General features: G+C 46.7%; 1 protein-coding gene and 1 long non-coding RNA gene across 2 annotated transcripts in view; one reads left to right on the top strand and one right to left on the bottom strand.

Moving 5' to 3' along the window:
* Positions 1–1,272: 1,272 nt before the first annotated feature.
* LOC121347070 lies at positions 1,273–14,667 on the bottom strand. Its single transcript, XR_005954165.1, has 3 exons — positions 14,374–14,667; positions 13,123–13,194; positions 1,273–1,444 (listed from the first exon to the last, which is right to left on the bottom strand). It is a non-coding gene; the product is annotated as an uncharacterized LOC121347070 (long non-coding RNA).
* A 121-nt stretch (positions 14,668–14,788) lies between these two features.
* PAFAH1B1 (platelet activating factor acetylhydrolase 1b regulatory subunit 1) overlaps positions 14,789–15,045 on the top strand; it is a 24,692-nt gene continuing 24,435 nt past the window's right edge. Inside the window, exon 1 of the mRNA XM_041425262.1 lies at positions 14,789–14,934. The gene's annotated coding sequence lies outside the window, so the exon portion shown is untranslated. The remainder of the gene's footprint in view (positions 14,935–15,045) is intronic.

Here is a 15,045-nt window from a genome sequence, read left to right as displayed (position 1 = left end):
CTCTTCCTTTCTTGTTCTACCCAGCTGTCAGATAGTGAAGCTTCCTGCCCATGCCAGTCTTACAGGTAACAATGATATCACTGTCACTATATTTATTAACTAATCTTAATGCTATAAGTAAATCCAGGACCCCAGAAATGGATTGGTATTTCCCAGATGATAAGAACCATTAAAATTATGAGGATTGTTGCCATTCCAGGACTGCTGCAGAAATAATTTGGTGCCAAGAAGGCATTCTGCAGTGGAGGAGAGCTGTTACAAATAACTGCTGTTACAAATAATAGCATCCTAATTCCCAGTGCAAATATGTTGGTAACAGCTCTACAGACAGTTGGGCTGGGGGAACACTGAAGCAAACCCAACTGGATGAGTTTAATTTCCTTTTGGTTTGGAATTACTCTTTACAGTGCCACTACACAAGTCCACGTGTTGGCTTTGAGCTGCCAGCTCCTCAGGGCAAGGTTTAAATTAAGTACGCTTCTGCTTTTCTCTTTCTTTCTTTTTTTTTTTTTTTTTTTTTTTTTTTTTTTTTTAATCAGGAAACTATTTATATTCACTTCAAGCTTTGTAATCTGCTCCAACCTACTGTTCCAAAATAACAAACAAAAGAATATCCAAAGCTAAATGTTGACTCTTCATCCCTTTTCCCAGCCTCCTATTTAATCAGCCTCGTGGCATATTGGAAAACAGAGCATTTAGTTCCAGTTCATTATTATGGGGGTAAAAAAAATCTTACAGTCAGGCTTAAAGAATTCAAATACCTGAAGCCATCTCCTAATCTGCACAGCACATGGGTGTAAAATAGACAGGCAATTTTTGTTTCCTTGGGGCAACACTGTTCACGGGTCTGGCAGGGGCTCTCTGTGTTTCATCAGCTCTTTCTGAGCACACTGCCAGGCACGGCCATCAGGCAGCGGGCGTGAGGCTCAAGGGGGGCAGCAGAGGGACTGGAGCAAGGAAAGCTGAAATTAGAAATACACTGAGGTTAACACCTACTGTACACCGAAATTAGCATGAATCTAGCAGTGCTGTAGTGAAAGCTACCTGCAATCAAAGCAAAGAGTTTAACCCTTCATGTGTCTTGCAAAATCCTTGCTATTGCCCATCCAAGGGCCTGCCCACTGCACAATTTGGGATCACCAGGAGAGAGAGAGGTTATTTGAACCGGGAGAAGACTCTCATCCTCTTGTGGTAAAAATCCCCACAAAACTATGTGGTGTCATGTACCTGATCCCATGACCCCTAGGATGGCAGCTGACTTGATGACAGCTCAATTAAAGACAGTCATTCCAACTGTCTGGTCCTTCAGCAGGTTCTCAACTGGTGCTGAAGAATGTGAGGTCACTGATAAACAAGCCCCATATTACATTAATGACAAAGTGATAATATCTTTGAAGAGAATATAATTTGGGTTTCGTTCTTTCACAAGTTGTTCTCCAACATCCTGAAAAAAACCCCAAATGTAATACTGTAAAGCCTGATGATGCTGGTAAAAACACCAATAGAAATTGAAGAATTAATTAAAATGGAAAAACATTATCTGGGGAAGGCCCTACCTAGAATTTCAGTTTTGAAATATTTGGAGCTGACCACTGATTTCTCTGTCTTTTCCCTCTGACTGGGCACCACCAGGCCCCGCTCAAGGCAGAGCCGGTGCACACCGTGGGGCTCCTCGGTGGGCAGGGGACGGCGCGCAGGGTCAGGCGGGGATCGCCGTGCCTGCTAAAGGCCACCTGTCCCGCCACTGATAACCAAAACCTTGGTCTCACACAGCCTGTTCTCCCTCCCAGTTTTGCTCTCCAGTTCCCTTGAGAAGCTCTCCCTCCCTCCCTCCCGAAGGGCCGGTGTGCCGAGGAGGGGCAGAGGGGCACCGGGGCGGGCAGGGGCGCTCTGGGCCCGGGTGGCTGAGGAGCCTCAAGCTGCCTCCCCCTGCAGCCCCGTGTGCAGGGCAGCTACACAAGGAGAGCCTGATTTAAAACACAGACACGTAAGCACGGCAGAAACCCCACCTCCGTGGGACGGCCTGCGAGGGATCCAACGGGCAGAAATGCCACGGACACACTCCTCCCAGCGGAATTGTGACTATCGCAGCGGCGGCGGACAGAGGGGGAGGCGGGCGGATGATGCAAGGCGCTCGGCATCGCGCCGGGCATGGCCGGAGCGCAGCGCTCGGGGAGCGGCGCCGGGAGCCGCGGCACAGCGGGGCTCCGTCGGCACCGGCACCGCGGGGCTCCGTCGGCACCGGCACCGCGGGGGCTCTGCCGGGACCGGCACCGGCACCGCAGAGCCCGCGGGGCCGGGCAGCATCGGCATCTGCTGCTGCCCGGCCTCCCACCCTACCCACACCGTTTAGCCAGCAGCTGTGAGATTTACTCCACCACCACCGGCTCCTAGTCACTTCTCTTCAGAGCTCATTACAAAGAGTAATTAAATGGTCGAAACGTCCCCAGCCTTAACCCTATTTAGTAGATAAAGTGGATAATTGAGCACCGTTAGCTCCGTTTTGCCATGGAAACTGGTGAGAGGGGCTAACACAAGGTCACAGGGCCACTCCGAGTCAGCTCAGGATCACGGTACATCAGTTACTGTCCCCTTCATCCAAAAATGCTGGGATATTTCATTGGCTTTAAGGAGTTATGGATCAAAACTGCTATTCCTGCCTCATCACTGAGAAGCCTAACACAGAGAAGTATTATATGATTTAACAAATAGAGTATTTGAGAACTTGGAACAAGCACTGGTATTTTGTATTCCATCTGCCAAAGCAGACGTCACCCTCTCTTTTAAACACTCTGCTTGACGTTGCTGACTGTCTCATGTGCATATGCTTGTACTGACATACAGCAAATCAGTGAGATGTGACCAATCTGATACCTGGCCAGTGAGTTTTAAACGTCACTATTAGCAGCTGCCCAGGCAGAACCAGCAGCCCCTGCCATGGTTCTGTGTTTGTCACGAGTGCCACTGCAGCGACAGCTCTGAGGTGCTGGCCAGGCCTCTCCCCTGGGAGCACCTTGCCCGCGCTGACCGTGAGTCACGGGGCTGTCAACCACTGCATCCTGCAGGCTATAAATATCTCCATTCCCATAAACTATTATCTCACTTTCAGACAGTCCATTTGCCTGATTCTGAAATGTTTATCTTGCCCTAACTGCCAGCCTAAAGGTGGAATGCTATTTTCAGCCCATGAGGAGCTTAAAGAGAGATAAATTTTAAAATACTCCCCTTACCTTTATTTTTATAATACCCTAGTACCTATGCAAGATGCTACAAATGGAAGACCTCTATGTATTCACAACATATGAATAAAACTGACAAATTTTCTCTACTTACATGTCTCAATATGGTTTCTAGGGAGTGGAAAAGACTTCAAAAATTTTTGGCTTTGCTCCTATGGCAGACCAGTAAAGCTTGAGAAGAGGCCACGCGCACTGCCTGCAGAGAGCCACTAGTGTGGACAAACAGCAACATTCAAACAACAACCTCACTGGGCCATTCCATCCCCAAATCCTGATTGTCTTTCAAAGCTTTCTCAGAAACTCCATTATTATGCCCACATAAGCACAATGAACTTTGAATTTTATACTTTCATTTCAAGCTATGGAAAATTTGTGACAGATGTAAAGAGTGGGAAAAGCAGACCCATCAAATAACGTGTAAATAATGAAGAGCATCTTGCATAATCCACTGAGGTGAGAAACGTTTAAAGGGCAATTGCCTTCACTGAATGTTGAATCAGTGTGAAAAGCAGAATTTGAAAACTGTCCTTATCTCTAAAATTCTTGATGAGAACTAAGTGGAGCATTCTTGCCAAGTAATTCAGGTATAATCAGGGGTGTTCCACCTGTGCCACAATCCCAGTGGCAGCCACGGGCTAACATCCCCTAAATTGGATCAGTACTCCAATGCAGTTTGAAAGTTAAATGACCTGGGTAGCTGCTCTCTTGTGTGCACAGACTCACTGCTCACAGCACAGGACAGCTGTGCTCTGAGCCATGGAGAAAGTGCCAGAAAATAATAACACAGATATCCAAAAGATTCAGACAGCTTTGCTGCTTAAAAACCACCCCAAAACCAACCAACCCAAACCACTCAAAGCAAAGTCCCGAGAAGCCCAAGGTTTCTAGAGGAATGGAAGGAGCAGGCGCTGCCGTAGGGCCGGGCTGGTGGTGTGGCGATGCTCCCCGTCCCTGTCACACTCGCTTGGCTCCAGACCAGTGTCACTGTTAATTGGATGCTGAGTGGTGGATGTGGCCACCTGGCACCCTGTCTGGCTCCGAGCTCACGATCCCAGTGGGGAACAGGCCACCTGGCTGCTGGGGGGGCTGCAGCCCCTGCCGAGCCCATCGCTGCCCCTCAGGCGCTCCTTGATGGTGAATACCAACAGCAGCTTCTCTCTTCCGCTGTGCTCACCTCTCCCACCACAGCCGGTGTGCTCACAGCCAACACCCAACTCATGACACTCCTCTCTTTCCTTCCCTCTGTCTGCCACGATGGGTAAACAGAATCCTGCCTTAATTGATAAATGGGAATAAAATTAGCTACTTGCCCTCTCTCCAATTTCTTTGAATTATTCCAAGTTCCCTCCCCCCACTCTATCCTGTGTTGCTTCTCAACACTCCAGATTAAAATGTGTATTAGCTGTTGAGCTGCACAACAATTTTTATAATGGCACAGTTTGTTGAGTATTTTTCTAATTAGTAAAAATACCGATAAATTAAGAATAACATCACAACAATGAACTGAACAAAAATGCAGTGAAATCAGACTCATGCCTGAAGGCAAGATTCTCCCCTTGCTTTGCACCCTTTTCTATTATTAGCACTAGCAAAATCATAGTGAGAAAGGACACAATTTTGATTTAATTTTTTTTACATTCATTTTTCATATATGTAAATTACTCCAGAAGAAACAAGACAATTGAAAATTGTCTTGAACAAAGTGCACAAAATGAAATTGTCTTGAATGAAAGAACAAAGTGCACAAAAATAAATCAGTACTAATGTAGAGTGCTGTTTGTGTCACTCAGTAAAACAACCCAAATTCCATGAAAATTAATGTTACTACAGGATCTTAAAGGACTTGCTACAAGTCCTCACATTTTCTTCTCCACTTCCAACGTACCACAAGGAGGTTCTACAGTGGTTTCAAGCTGGTCTGGGGCTACAGTAAGTAGCTAATGTCAAGCTCTTACATCCATTACAAATGATCTGAAAAGAAAGTACTTCACTAATCAAATCTTTGCACAGAAATGTGTCCACTGGCTGGAGCCAGCTGTATTCATTGGTGTTACCTCCTTCTTTAAACAAAGATTCATTTGCACCTTGAAGGACCTGCTCCAAGTGAATTCAGGGGGTGCTTTCCATAAGCTTATAGAAGGTGGAGGAAAGCATTTTAGATATTGAGGCAAGCATGAATGTTAAACTAATCAAGTTTCTGTCTTCACATTATTTTTAGCCTTTTTTCAGCTGGACAACTGATTTTCCTGCATCCATGCTGGAGAAGATTTCAGGAAAGTTACTGCTTTTTAGGGAGCCCTTACCAGCTTGAGCATCATCTCTGACCACCCCTGAGCAGCCTTCACTGCCCTTTACCTGGTGAGCCCCTACCAATCAAATCACTGACAATCTTCACCCAAATTTATGGGTGAGTCAGGAACACACGTGACAAACCACAGCCACCACCAGGCACTGAAGGAACCTCCCTGTCCTCCAGAAGCCTCTTCCCACAGAGCAGCATCACTCCCCTCTGCAGTCACCACTGCAGGTGTCCCTCAGGTCACTCCAGGGCTCCCTTGGGACACGGGAACAAAAGGCATTGCCGTGCACCTGGCTCTTAGTGCACCTGCTGACCTCCCTGCATTTCCAGCACCTTCCATGCACCTTGGTACCTGCTCCTGGGGACAGTGGCCTGCCACTGCTGGACTACAGAGCCCTCACTCTTCAAGGCTGACACCAGAAAGGTTCCTGCTTGCTTATTTGACCCCACTTGTCCATTCTGGCTTCACAGACATGCTCAGCTCCACTTTGCTCCCCCTTATGTCTCAGAGCTCACATAAACACTGAACAGCTCATATTAAAAAAAGAAAAAATTGAGTCATTTTAGTTGATTTTCAGTTTCAGGTCGAGCTACAAGAGGCTCCCTTGTGCTCCCTCTGTATCCGAGCTTGAATTACCAAGTTATTAGGTAACAGCTCACTGGCACTGGCTCCTGCCCACACATTCAGCGGGCTCTGCTCTCTCTGAGCTCAGTGCTTTCCATCTTCTGACTGCTGATGCATCCCCCCAGCAAGGACTCACATTATTTTTTAATATTCAGGGGGTAATGGGCTGCTGAACATGTATGACTGCCATTTCCAAGTGTGACATTTAGCACTGCTGGTGTTTTACTCTCCCCATCTTAGGTGTCAGTAGATTACTTGTTGCTGTTTGCTAACAGGCTTTGAAGACTTTCAGCTAAAAACAAGGCTGGTGGAAGCTGTGGGGCAAGGGATTTATTGCAAAACCTCAGCATCTGGGACTACCTTAGGAGAGGATGTGCCCTCTCTCTGTACAGCAGCCCCTGCTGATATTGACCCCAGCTGGAGCCGAGTGCTTGTAAGCAACTCAGTTTTAGTGTCCTGTAAAACACTGGTTTTCCTTAACTGGTCTGGCAGCCCCAGAATAGCTCTGTGCACTCTAATTCATACAGTTTTGTAAGTAATGACAGATAATACTATCAAAGTTGTTCCTAGAACACAGGGATTAACTCACCTCATTAAAATGTACACATTTTGCATAGCAGGACTACTTGAGAACAACTATTCTAGCCAGCCCAAAGATACGATGTTCTGTGAGAACTAGGATGATCCCTAGCTGTCCTCTACTTCCCTGTATTCAGATTTTAAGAAATCCTTTTTTAGATGATGACACAGATCTCATAGCACTGAGCACTTTTAAAAACCTAAAATAGACTACATTAGCTTAAAATTCTAGGTAGTAAAGAAACTTGAGAGGAGAGAAACATAATTAACTCGGAGCATGGAAAGAGTCCCTTGTGGGAAAACCACCCTGAATTTAAAAAGGCGGTTTGTACAAAGTACCTAATGGTGAACCCAGAACCTGGCAGGTCACGCACTTTGAAGGCTGATCTCTCAGGCTGACAGTGGAAATGCTTTTGGTTTATTTTCCCCAGAGAATTTGTTCTTAGCCATTTGAAACTCACTTGATTTCTTGGTTATTAAAATGCAATCACCCCCTTTTGCAGTGCTTGGTCTTCTTCAGTCAAGAAAATTAAAATAAAAGCTGTGCTGCTGAAATTGCCTACAGGTATCTCTCTGCATTCAAAGAATGCTTCTGAAAGCTCTGCTGGCAAACAGAGCCCAGCTCTGTTCACCTGAAAATAAAAGGTGAAGGTCTCCTGAGCAGACAGACAAGGTCGGAGATGGAGTTTTCCCCAAACAAGTCCATTTTTATTCCTCATAATTTACTTTTTCAACTCACTACAGTGACTCTTCACCTAACTTCTTGCTGCTCCTGTAACAGAAGCTCTGTGATCTACAGGAACTGCACACACAAGCGCTCCAGAACCGAGCTCCACCCCTGGCATTCACCAGCAGTGGACATGCCTGTTCCTACAGATGTGCAGGTGGCACAAAGGCAAATTTTTCAGAACTGTCTGTTGAGGTATTACAGCTGAAAATTTTACAGGCCAGACATCCATTGTAGTAATTACTGTTTCACCATAATTCAATTGCTTTCTAACAGCCTTACCTAACTCCATTATTCTGGCACACTGTCAATCAGTCACCCTTCCCAACACTGTCTGGTTTGGTTTTGTTGTTTGGTTTGTTTTTTTAAATTATGGTTACATTGGCAACCGAAAAGAAAACAAAGGGTATTTCTTTCAGCTGTGTTATGTACCATCAGGCTGATTAACTCTAAGTCTTGAGAAAAAAGAATCCTAGGAAATGTTGCTATGGGAAGAAACAACTTTGCAAACTCAAGCTCCATATTTATGCAGTTCTCCATTTTTATGGACAGGTCAGCATCCCTGGCTGAGTTACATCTTCCTCCATGAGTACTTAAAAGAGAAAAATTGGTTGGTTGGTAGGTTTTTGAAAAATCACAGAGTAGCTCTGCAAATAAAACATATTGGAAGACTGTACAGATCAGATGTGTTAGACACAGTTCAAATCAAAAAATCTGCTTTATCAGTATGTTAAAAATGTTAGGAGATACGTTGTATTGTCTTGTGCCATAAGATGACAAAATTGTTCTAATCCAATCTCTCCTTCTCAGACCCTGCTTAATAATGAAGAAGATGCCATAGGAGATAAAGCAGTGAATACAGATAACGCAATGAAGCCTGAAAACGGGGACAGAAAAAACTCTCCAGGCCAAATGGAAATCTACTGGGACTCTAAATGAAGCAAAGAGGAGTTCATCCCTATGTTTTTAAGAATTAGTAAATCACTCTCAATTAGAAATCCTTCTAAATTCCACATACAGATTGTCATTATTTATTAACACCACTTCTAACCAAGGATCTCACCATGGATCACAATGAGAACAAACTGAACCTCACAACTGTAATTTTTACAACTCAAGTCTGACATCTTGTTCCTAGTTAGAGCTGTGGATCACTCCTGGCTCAGTCAGAGGGAGTACTGGTGTAAAATAAAGGGTCAACACTGTGAAAATCATGTACTGCCATGTTCAGAGCCCACTTTCCCCACGTCTCTCCCAGGCATAGAAAATTTATTGAGCTATGAAACGATTCACTGAAACATTCTATTACATAACTACAATCTCCTTACAGTGCAGCTCTAACTGGAACCAGTGGAAGTCCTGCCTGCAAACCCTTATGTCACGGTTGGATGCTGATTTTTTACCTTGAGGTAAAGTTCTATTCCCTTTTTTATAGAGAGCTCTTAAAACCACAGAACTCAGTCTTTTATCAATTTTTTAGGTAATACACATTAGTTTAATGAAATTTGTTTAGAATTTCCTATTTGGAATGAATACAGAAAATCCAGTGGAGAGTCAGGGACAATTGATCCTTTCTGAAGTAATTTTAATTAAGTGCATTTTTTAACCTGGCCAAAAATGCCACATCCTCAACTGTATCTTTTTCTAATTTTTATATATATATATATGAACATAATAAGTCACAGAGGGCACTAAATGATGCTTAGAACAAATAACAAAAGTACACTAAATGTCTGAGAGAGCTTTTCAGCCAGCAGAGTGTGGAGACATAGCCACTGTTCTCTATAAGCATTGCAGACTGGTTGGATGATTAATTCCATCACAGTCACCAAGAGCTTTACCACTGGTTTGGGAAAAGATTTTTTTCCAATACTTGATAATATTACTTTTACAGTGACATTTACTGAAGCACGAATATAAACAGACTTCATAAACATGAATGAATAATGCTGGCATTGGAAATGTTTTAACAAGTATTCAAGAGACATGAAATTATTTGCCCCAAAGAAGAGGAGTTCCTGAGAGGACAAAGCACAGGATATCACAGTGTATCACTGTTAAGAATTTGTAACTTTTCCAAAAATGGACAGATATTCCTTCTTCCTTCCCTTCCCCTCCCTCTTGGGACTTACAGTTGCACCCAGAAGGGATTGACTGCAGCAGTGTTCCTGTTCATGTACCACTGAACAAACCCTTTCACTGCCTCTGTCCCTTAGAGCTCCTGAAGCTGCACTTCAGGGGCAGTGGCTGCAGCCCCCAGAGCCACAGCCAGCTCTGTCCCACACTGTGTCTGTGTCTTTGCTCTCTGACAAAAGTTTTCAGTCTCAGGTCTTTTTCTTCCATTTACAATTTTCAGTACATTTGCTAGAAAATACCTACTGCAACAGGGGATGTCTCGAAGCTGTCCTTTCACAACCATTTAAGATAATATTCATTACAGCTGTTCTCCAGAGGGAAGCCAGTGGTCAAAAGGCAAGTTAAGGCTCCTGTTTCCTGGTGCCATGTGCCATGAGGAGCAGCCCTGCAGTGTTTCATCATCAGCCAGCACCACACTGAATCACAGCATCACTAATGTGTGTAATTGCTTGCAGAAAGGTTCAGTTTAAGAATGTGTCAAACATATAATTTGATCAGGGCGTGTGAGTATCCATGCATGGGCTGGTGGTGGTGCATTCTTATGGCCGTGAATCACACAGCATTTGAGCCACCTACCTCCTCCTTGTAGGGAAGCTGCAATATTCTGTCCTGTTGGAAAGAAACCTGGACTAGCTCTTTAAAGCTGATGGGGCTCTCAGCACATATCTATTTCAACACCTCAGTCCTCTGGTTAGACCAGTAATATTCATGATGTTGCTGAGAAATCTGATAGACAATTTTCATTTTCTGGTAATAACAAATACTCTAAAATGTAAAAAATAAAGGATCGGTATGGCATTTACATTTCTGAATAGCTCTATTTGTTGTAAAGTGTTGTCATTTTTAATGGGGGGATATACTGTCAGTTTATTAAAGCTGGTGCAGGCTTGTCAGCTAAGCAGGTGGTACGTTAGGAAAAGGGCGCTCATTTTGCTGTACGAGGAAGTATTTGTGCTCAGGATTACACTGTGTTTATAAGATGTTTACTGTAAGGTTAAAAGCCATCTTCCCCGTAGGTACTGAGCAGACTCCCTGCATTGCTCAGGCTGCAGTGACACAGGCTGTGCCCCGACCCCCACGGCGCGGCAAGCGCTCCCTCGGCACAGCCCCAGCACAGCCCCCGCGGGACTCCTCCCAATTCCCGATAAAGGAATCACATCATGAATAACCTCTTTCTCCAGTATTCACGGATTGGATAAATATCTTGTCCCATAAAGTTGTGTCTGGAATGCTGCAGCACCCACGGAGCAGAGGCCACACTTGTCCGGTGTTTTACAGTATCATGAACGGATTTGTGCCGTAAAAGCAGAATTGAAAGAGCAAGCTTGAGTGGACACGGGATGCTGAGGTACAGCAAGGCTTGTGCTAGAGCCCATCAAACTGCTGACTGCAGCTGAACTGCAGCTGTGCAGCACATCTGGGAGAGCCAGAGCGATGCATCCCATCCCAAACACCTGCACGAACCTTTGCAGCAGCTTTCTACACGAATCAGGTACTAATGCACAAACCATCCTGGCTAGCTACAGGAGCCTGTGATGACTGAGCTGCATGTTCAGCTGCAGCTTTAGTATGAGAACTATGTGCAGCTTTTGCAGGCAAAACTGCATGCCCCAATTAGATTAAAAGGTGGATGCTTTATTATCCCTGCACTACTTCACCATCATTTTAACTGGGATGTGTATGTTACTGGCCTTCACTATAACCCTGAAAAACATGTTGAAGATATAAGAAATAATCCACTAAAACTATTGAATAAAAGTTTTTAAGTAAGCATATTTATCCTTGAATAATATCATTCTCATAAATTTTAAAATTCTGGGAAGAGAAAACATCTTCTTGTTTGACAATAAATACCTGCAATTAAAACTCCTATGTTAAAAACCTTAACAAGGTTATTATAGGCAACACTTGCTTTCACAGTCTCCCAGAAAAAGGATATTTTTAACATCCCACTCACTGTATGGGGACAGAGAAGGTGAATGTGAGGCCAGGCAGACACCAACTACAGCCTCACAAAAACACAGAGGAACCAGCAGATAACCCAGGACTAGCATGGGAGCCAGGGAACGCCGCACCTCCAGGCTGAGCACTCAGGTTTGGATAAGGGCCTGGCAGGGGACACCAGTGGAAACAGAACTGATAAGTGCCTGAAATGCTGCTTGTACCTGGACTTTCACCCTTTGGCTCTAGGAACAGAACTAACATGTGAGTTTAAAGAAGGAACCATGTGACAGCAGTGTCACCAGAATAGCATTGGACTATCAAAGACTATTGAATCGAGATACAGAAACACATCATCATCAAAAGCAGCAAAAACTCTTCATAAGCTCTATGTGATCAGCAGGCCAGGTGAGACACAAAACGGAATGAAAACAGGCATGGCCACTTCTAGCAGTAAAACAGGAACACCTGCTGAAAATTTAATTTTCATTTCCTTCAGACTAAATTAGAAAAGGGGCTCACTTCAGTGAAAAATTTTACTGCAACAAGGGAAGACTTTGCACAGGGCCAAGGTTCCTCACACAGGAACCTCAGAGACAGGATTTGTTTATCTTCTTTTTAATGCTATTTAGAATGTCACGTAGAGCAGGACACATTACAGATTGCTCTCTTCCTTATGTTTATAATGTAGAGGAAAGGCCACACGAGTACTGGGAGTGGGATTTCTGAAACTTTTGCATCTATAAGAACAATAAAGTGGAAACTTGCAGTTTTAGAGTCTTGCTTGAGCCACAGAGAAGTCACTATTCACTAGTGAACAAAAAGAAGAAAAAAAAATGCTCATTTCTTGTGATTTATCCCAGTGACAGGGTTAATGACACAGGTAGACATGCCCATTGACTCATTAAATTGAATTGCAAGACATGGCTACAAGTCAATTTCCTTTGGTATGTGCTTAGGCACCTTGTAATGACAGTATTTGTGTCACTGGAATTCAGTTCCGACCTAAACCTGCACTGATCTTTCAGTTCAAATCTGAGGAGGCATTTTCACACAACTCTTTCCCTTCCAGAGCTCTGTGCTGTAACAGCTCACATCTTTTGTAGGTCAGGACGTGCAATGTGTACATGAGCTGGCTGCAGCAGTACAGTCACTGCAGGTGCTGTGCTACACAAATATGGACACGTGGAGAATATTAATGACAACTTTCATTCAGAGGCAACACATGAATTATCAATGAACCCAGCTTCCGTGTTCAGCAGGAAGCGTGTGGCACGGGCTGATGGAACGTTGGGAATCACAATCCCAGCTGTAGTAGCTACTGCTGTGTGTGCCACCCCAGATGGCACAAACCTCCCCTGAAGGAGCCTGGCTCACGCTGCAGCAGAGCTGTGCAAGCTGCAAGCACTACCTTTAGGAATATTCTGAGGGAAAAACTGGGGTTGAGATCAGAAGGAGCTGTGCAATTTGGATCTGCCAGTCCCCACTGAGGCGCAGGGTCCGTGTTTGCTATTGTCAAGGTGCATGGTGGCAATCAAGGAAATGATCAAGGAAAATGGGCTCTGAGACTCCTCACCGTTCAGCCGTGCTGGCAGCTGGGACTTCTTTCCACTCTAGTATCAAGCAATGATATTGCAAGGAAGGCCAGCTGCAAAAGGAGAATAAAATACCAGTGTCCTAACAATCTCTGGGAAATTCATTAATCCCTGCGAACCCGATTTAATTTGTCAGGTAGATGCTAATCATCACTTGAATACGCACCCCAAAATACTTGAAATATTAGAATTTTGAGGCTGTCAAAACAGTTCTGTCTACTTTGCAAGTAGATGGAAGTAAATCCAAGGTAATTTGGGCAACCATTTGAAAGTCTTCCCCTACATTTCAGTCCCCTGTTTCTTGTGTATGAAATAACCCTGATGAGTGCCTGTGTGGTGCAGGGGGTTTGCACAGCCCTGTCTTGTAAACTGCTGTTTAAAACAAACAAGAGCAAGCGAGGGGCCAAGGCCCAGCACAGGCAAGGTGACAGCAGCACCCTCAGGTGCTCTGGGTACAAACACAGAGATCCATTAGGTAACTGTACATCAGTCATCTCCACTGCTGCTCACAGGAGTAACAGACAGGGCTGTACAGCTTTTGATTATGAAATTTTCAGTGTCCCTTTTAGCTTCTTTCAGTTTTTGCTATCTGGATGATTTTCCACACGGAATTACCTCTTCCCTTGGGTCAGCATTTCAGAGAGCTGCGTGGCCCCCCTCTCTGCAGTGCTGCCAGCGCTGGAGGTGGCTGTGGTCAGTGTCACTGTCGCTGGCCGGCAGGGCTCTGGCATTCCGGGCCAGCAGCAGGGTCCCTGCCTGGGCTCTGCAGCTGGGGGCTCACCGTGCTGGGCTCTGAGGAGCTCCTGGGCAAGCACTGCTGCCCCTGACAGCGGGAGAACTACAAACGGATGGAGAACTCTGCTGGGCAGAGTTCCGTGAGGCTGTGCTGGCCACACAGGAGCTGGGACAGGCAGTGCCACTCTGCTGCGTCACCTCCTGTGAGCGCACGGGCTAAGGCAGCATGGTCTGTGCCTCAGTTTACCACCAGCAACTACCATTTTGAGATGCCAAACAAAGGCCATCTTGAGATTTAACCAAGTGGGGTTTGTAGATACTGCGAAGATTCGGCTCCCAGGGTAAAGTGCGAGTGTTTCTGTACTGAAACGGCCCCTGTGAAGGGGCACTGGAGGTGCGCGGGGGAGCCCCCGAGCCCCGGTCACACGGAGCTGACGGACACAAAGGATCCGAGCGCTTCTCTCAGCGCCCGTGACCCAGAGCTAAGAGACACTCACTAAAACACAGCTGTCCCGGGAAGGGATTCCTGGGGAGGGACACTCGGAAAGCACCACAGAGCCCGGTGCCTGCGGGAGGCCAGGGCCGGTGTGGGGTACCCGCGGTGCCTCGTCTTCCCGGTGCTCGGCGACACCCGGCGTGCCCGGCGCCACTGCTGATGCGCCCGGTGTGCCTGGCCTTCGTGGCCGGCGGGCTGTGCCCGGAGCTGCCGGTGTGTGCCCGGAAAGCTCCCGCTATTCCCGCTACTCCCGGTGCTCCCGGGCCGCCCCTCAGGCGGGCGGCGCGCAGGGCACGCCGGGAGGCGCGCGCGGCACGCCGGGACACGCACCCGGCGCCTCGGCCGCCCAAGATGGCGGCGGGCGGCGGTCCCCGCCCCCGGCCGCGCATGCGCAGCGCCGCGGCGGCCGCGCCGCTCCCGCCCTCCCTCCCGGCGGCCGCGGCGCCTCTGACAGCGCGGAGCGAGCGGAGCGTCCCCGAGCGTCGGACCGCGCACCGGAACCCCCGCACCGGGACCGCGACCCCGCACCGGGACCCTGACCCCGCACCGGGACGCCGCGCCGGTGAGTGGGACAGGCGGGTGGCGCCGGACCCGCGCAGCACAGCGAGGCGGCGGCGCTGGCGGGGCTCGGTAAGGCCGGGCCCGCCGCCCCCCCGCCCCGCGGGTTGTCCCG

Source organism: Onychostruthus taczanowskii, unplaced genomic scaffold, assembly GCF_017590055.1.
Source record: "Onychostruthus taczanowskii isolate IOZ18803 unplaced genomic scaffold, ASM1759005v1 scaffold89, whole genome shotgun sequence".
NCBI classification, from domain to species: domain Eukaryota; kingdom Metazoa; phylum Chordata; class Aves; order Passeriformes; family Passeridae; genus Onychostruthus; species Onychostruthus taczanowskii.
The sequence above is the reverse complement of the archived record's forward strand: the minus strand, read 5'-3'. Positions and strand labels throughout refer to the sequence as shown.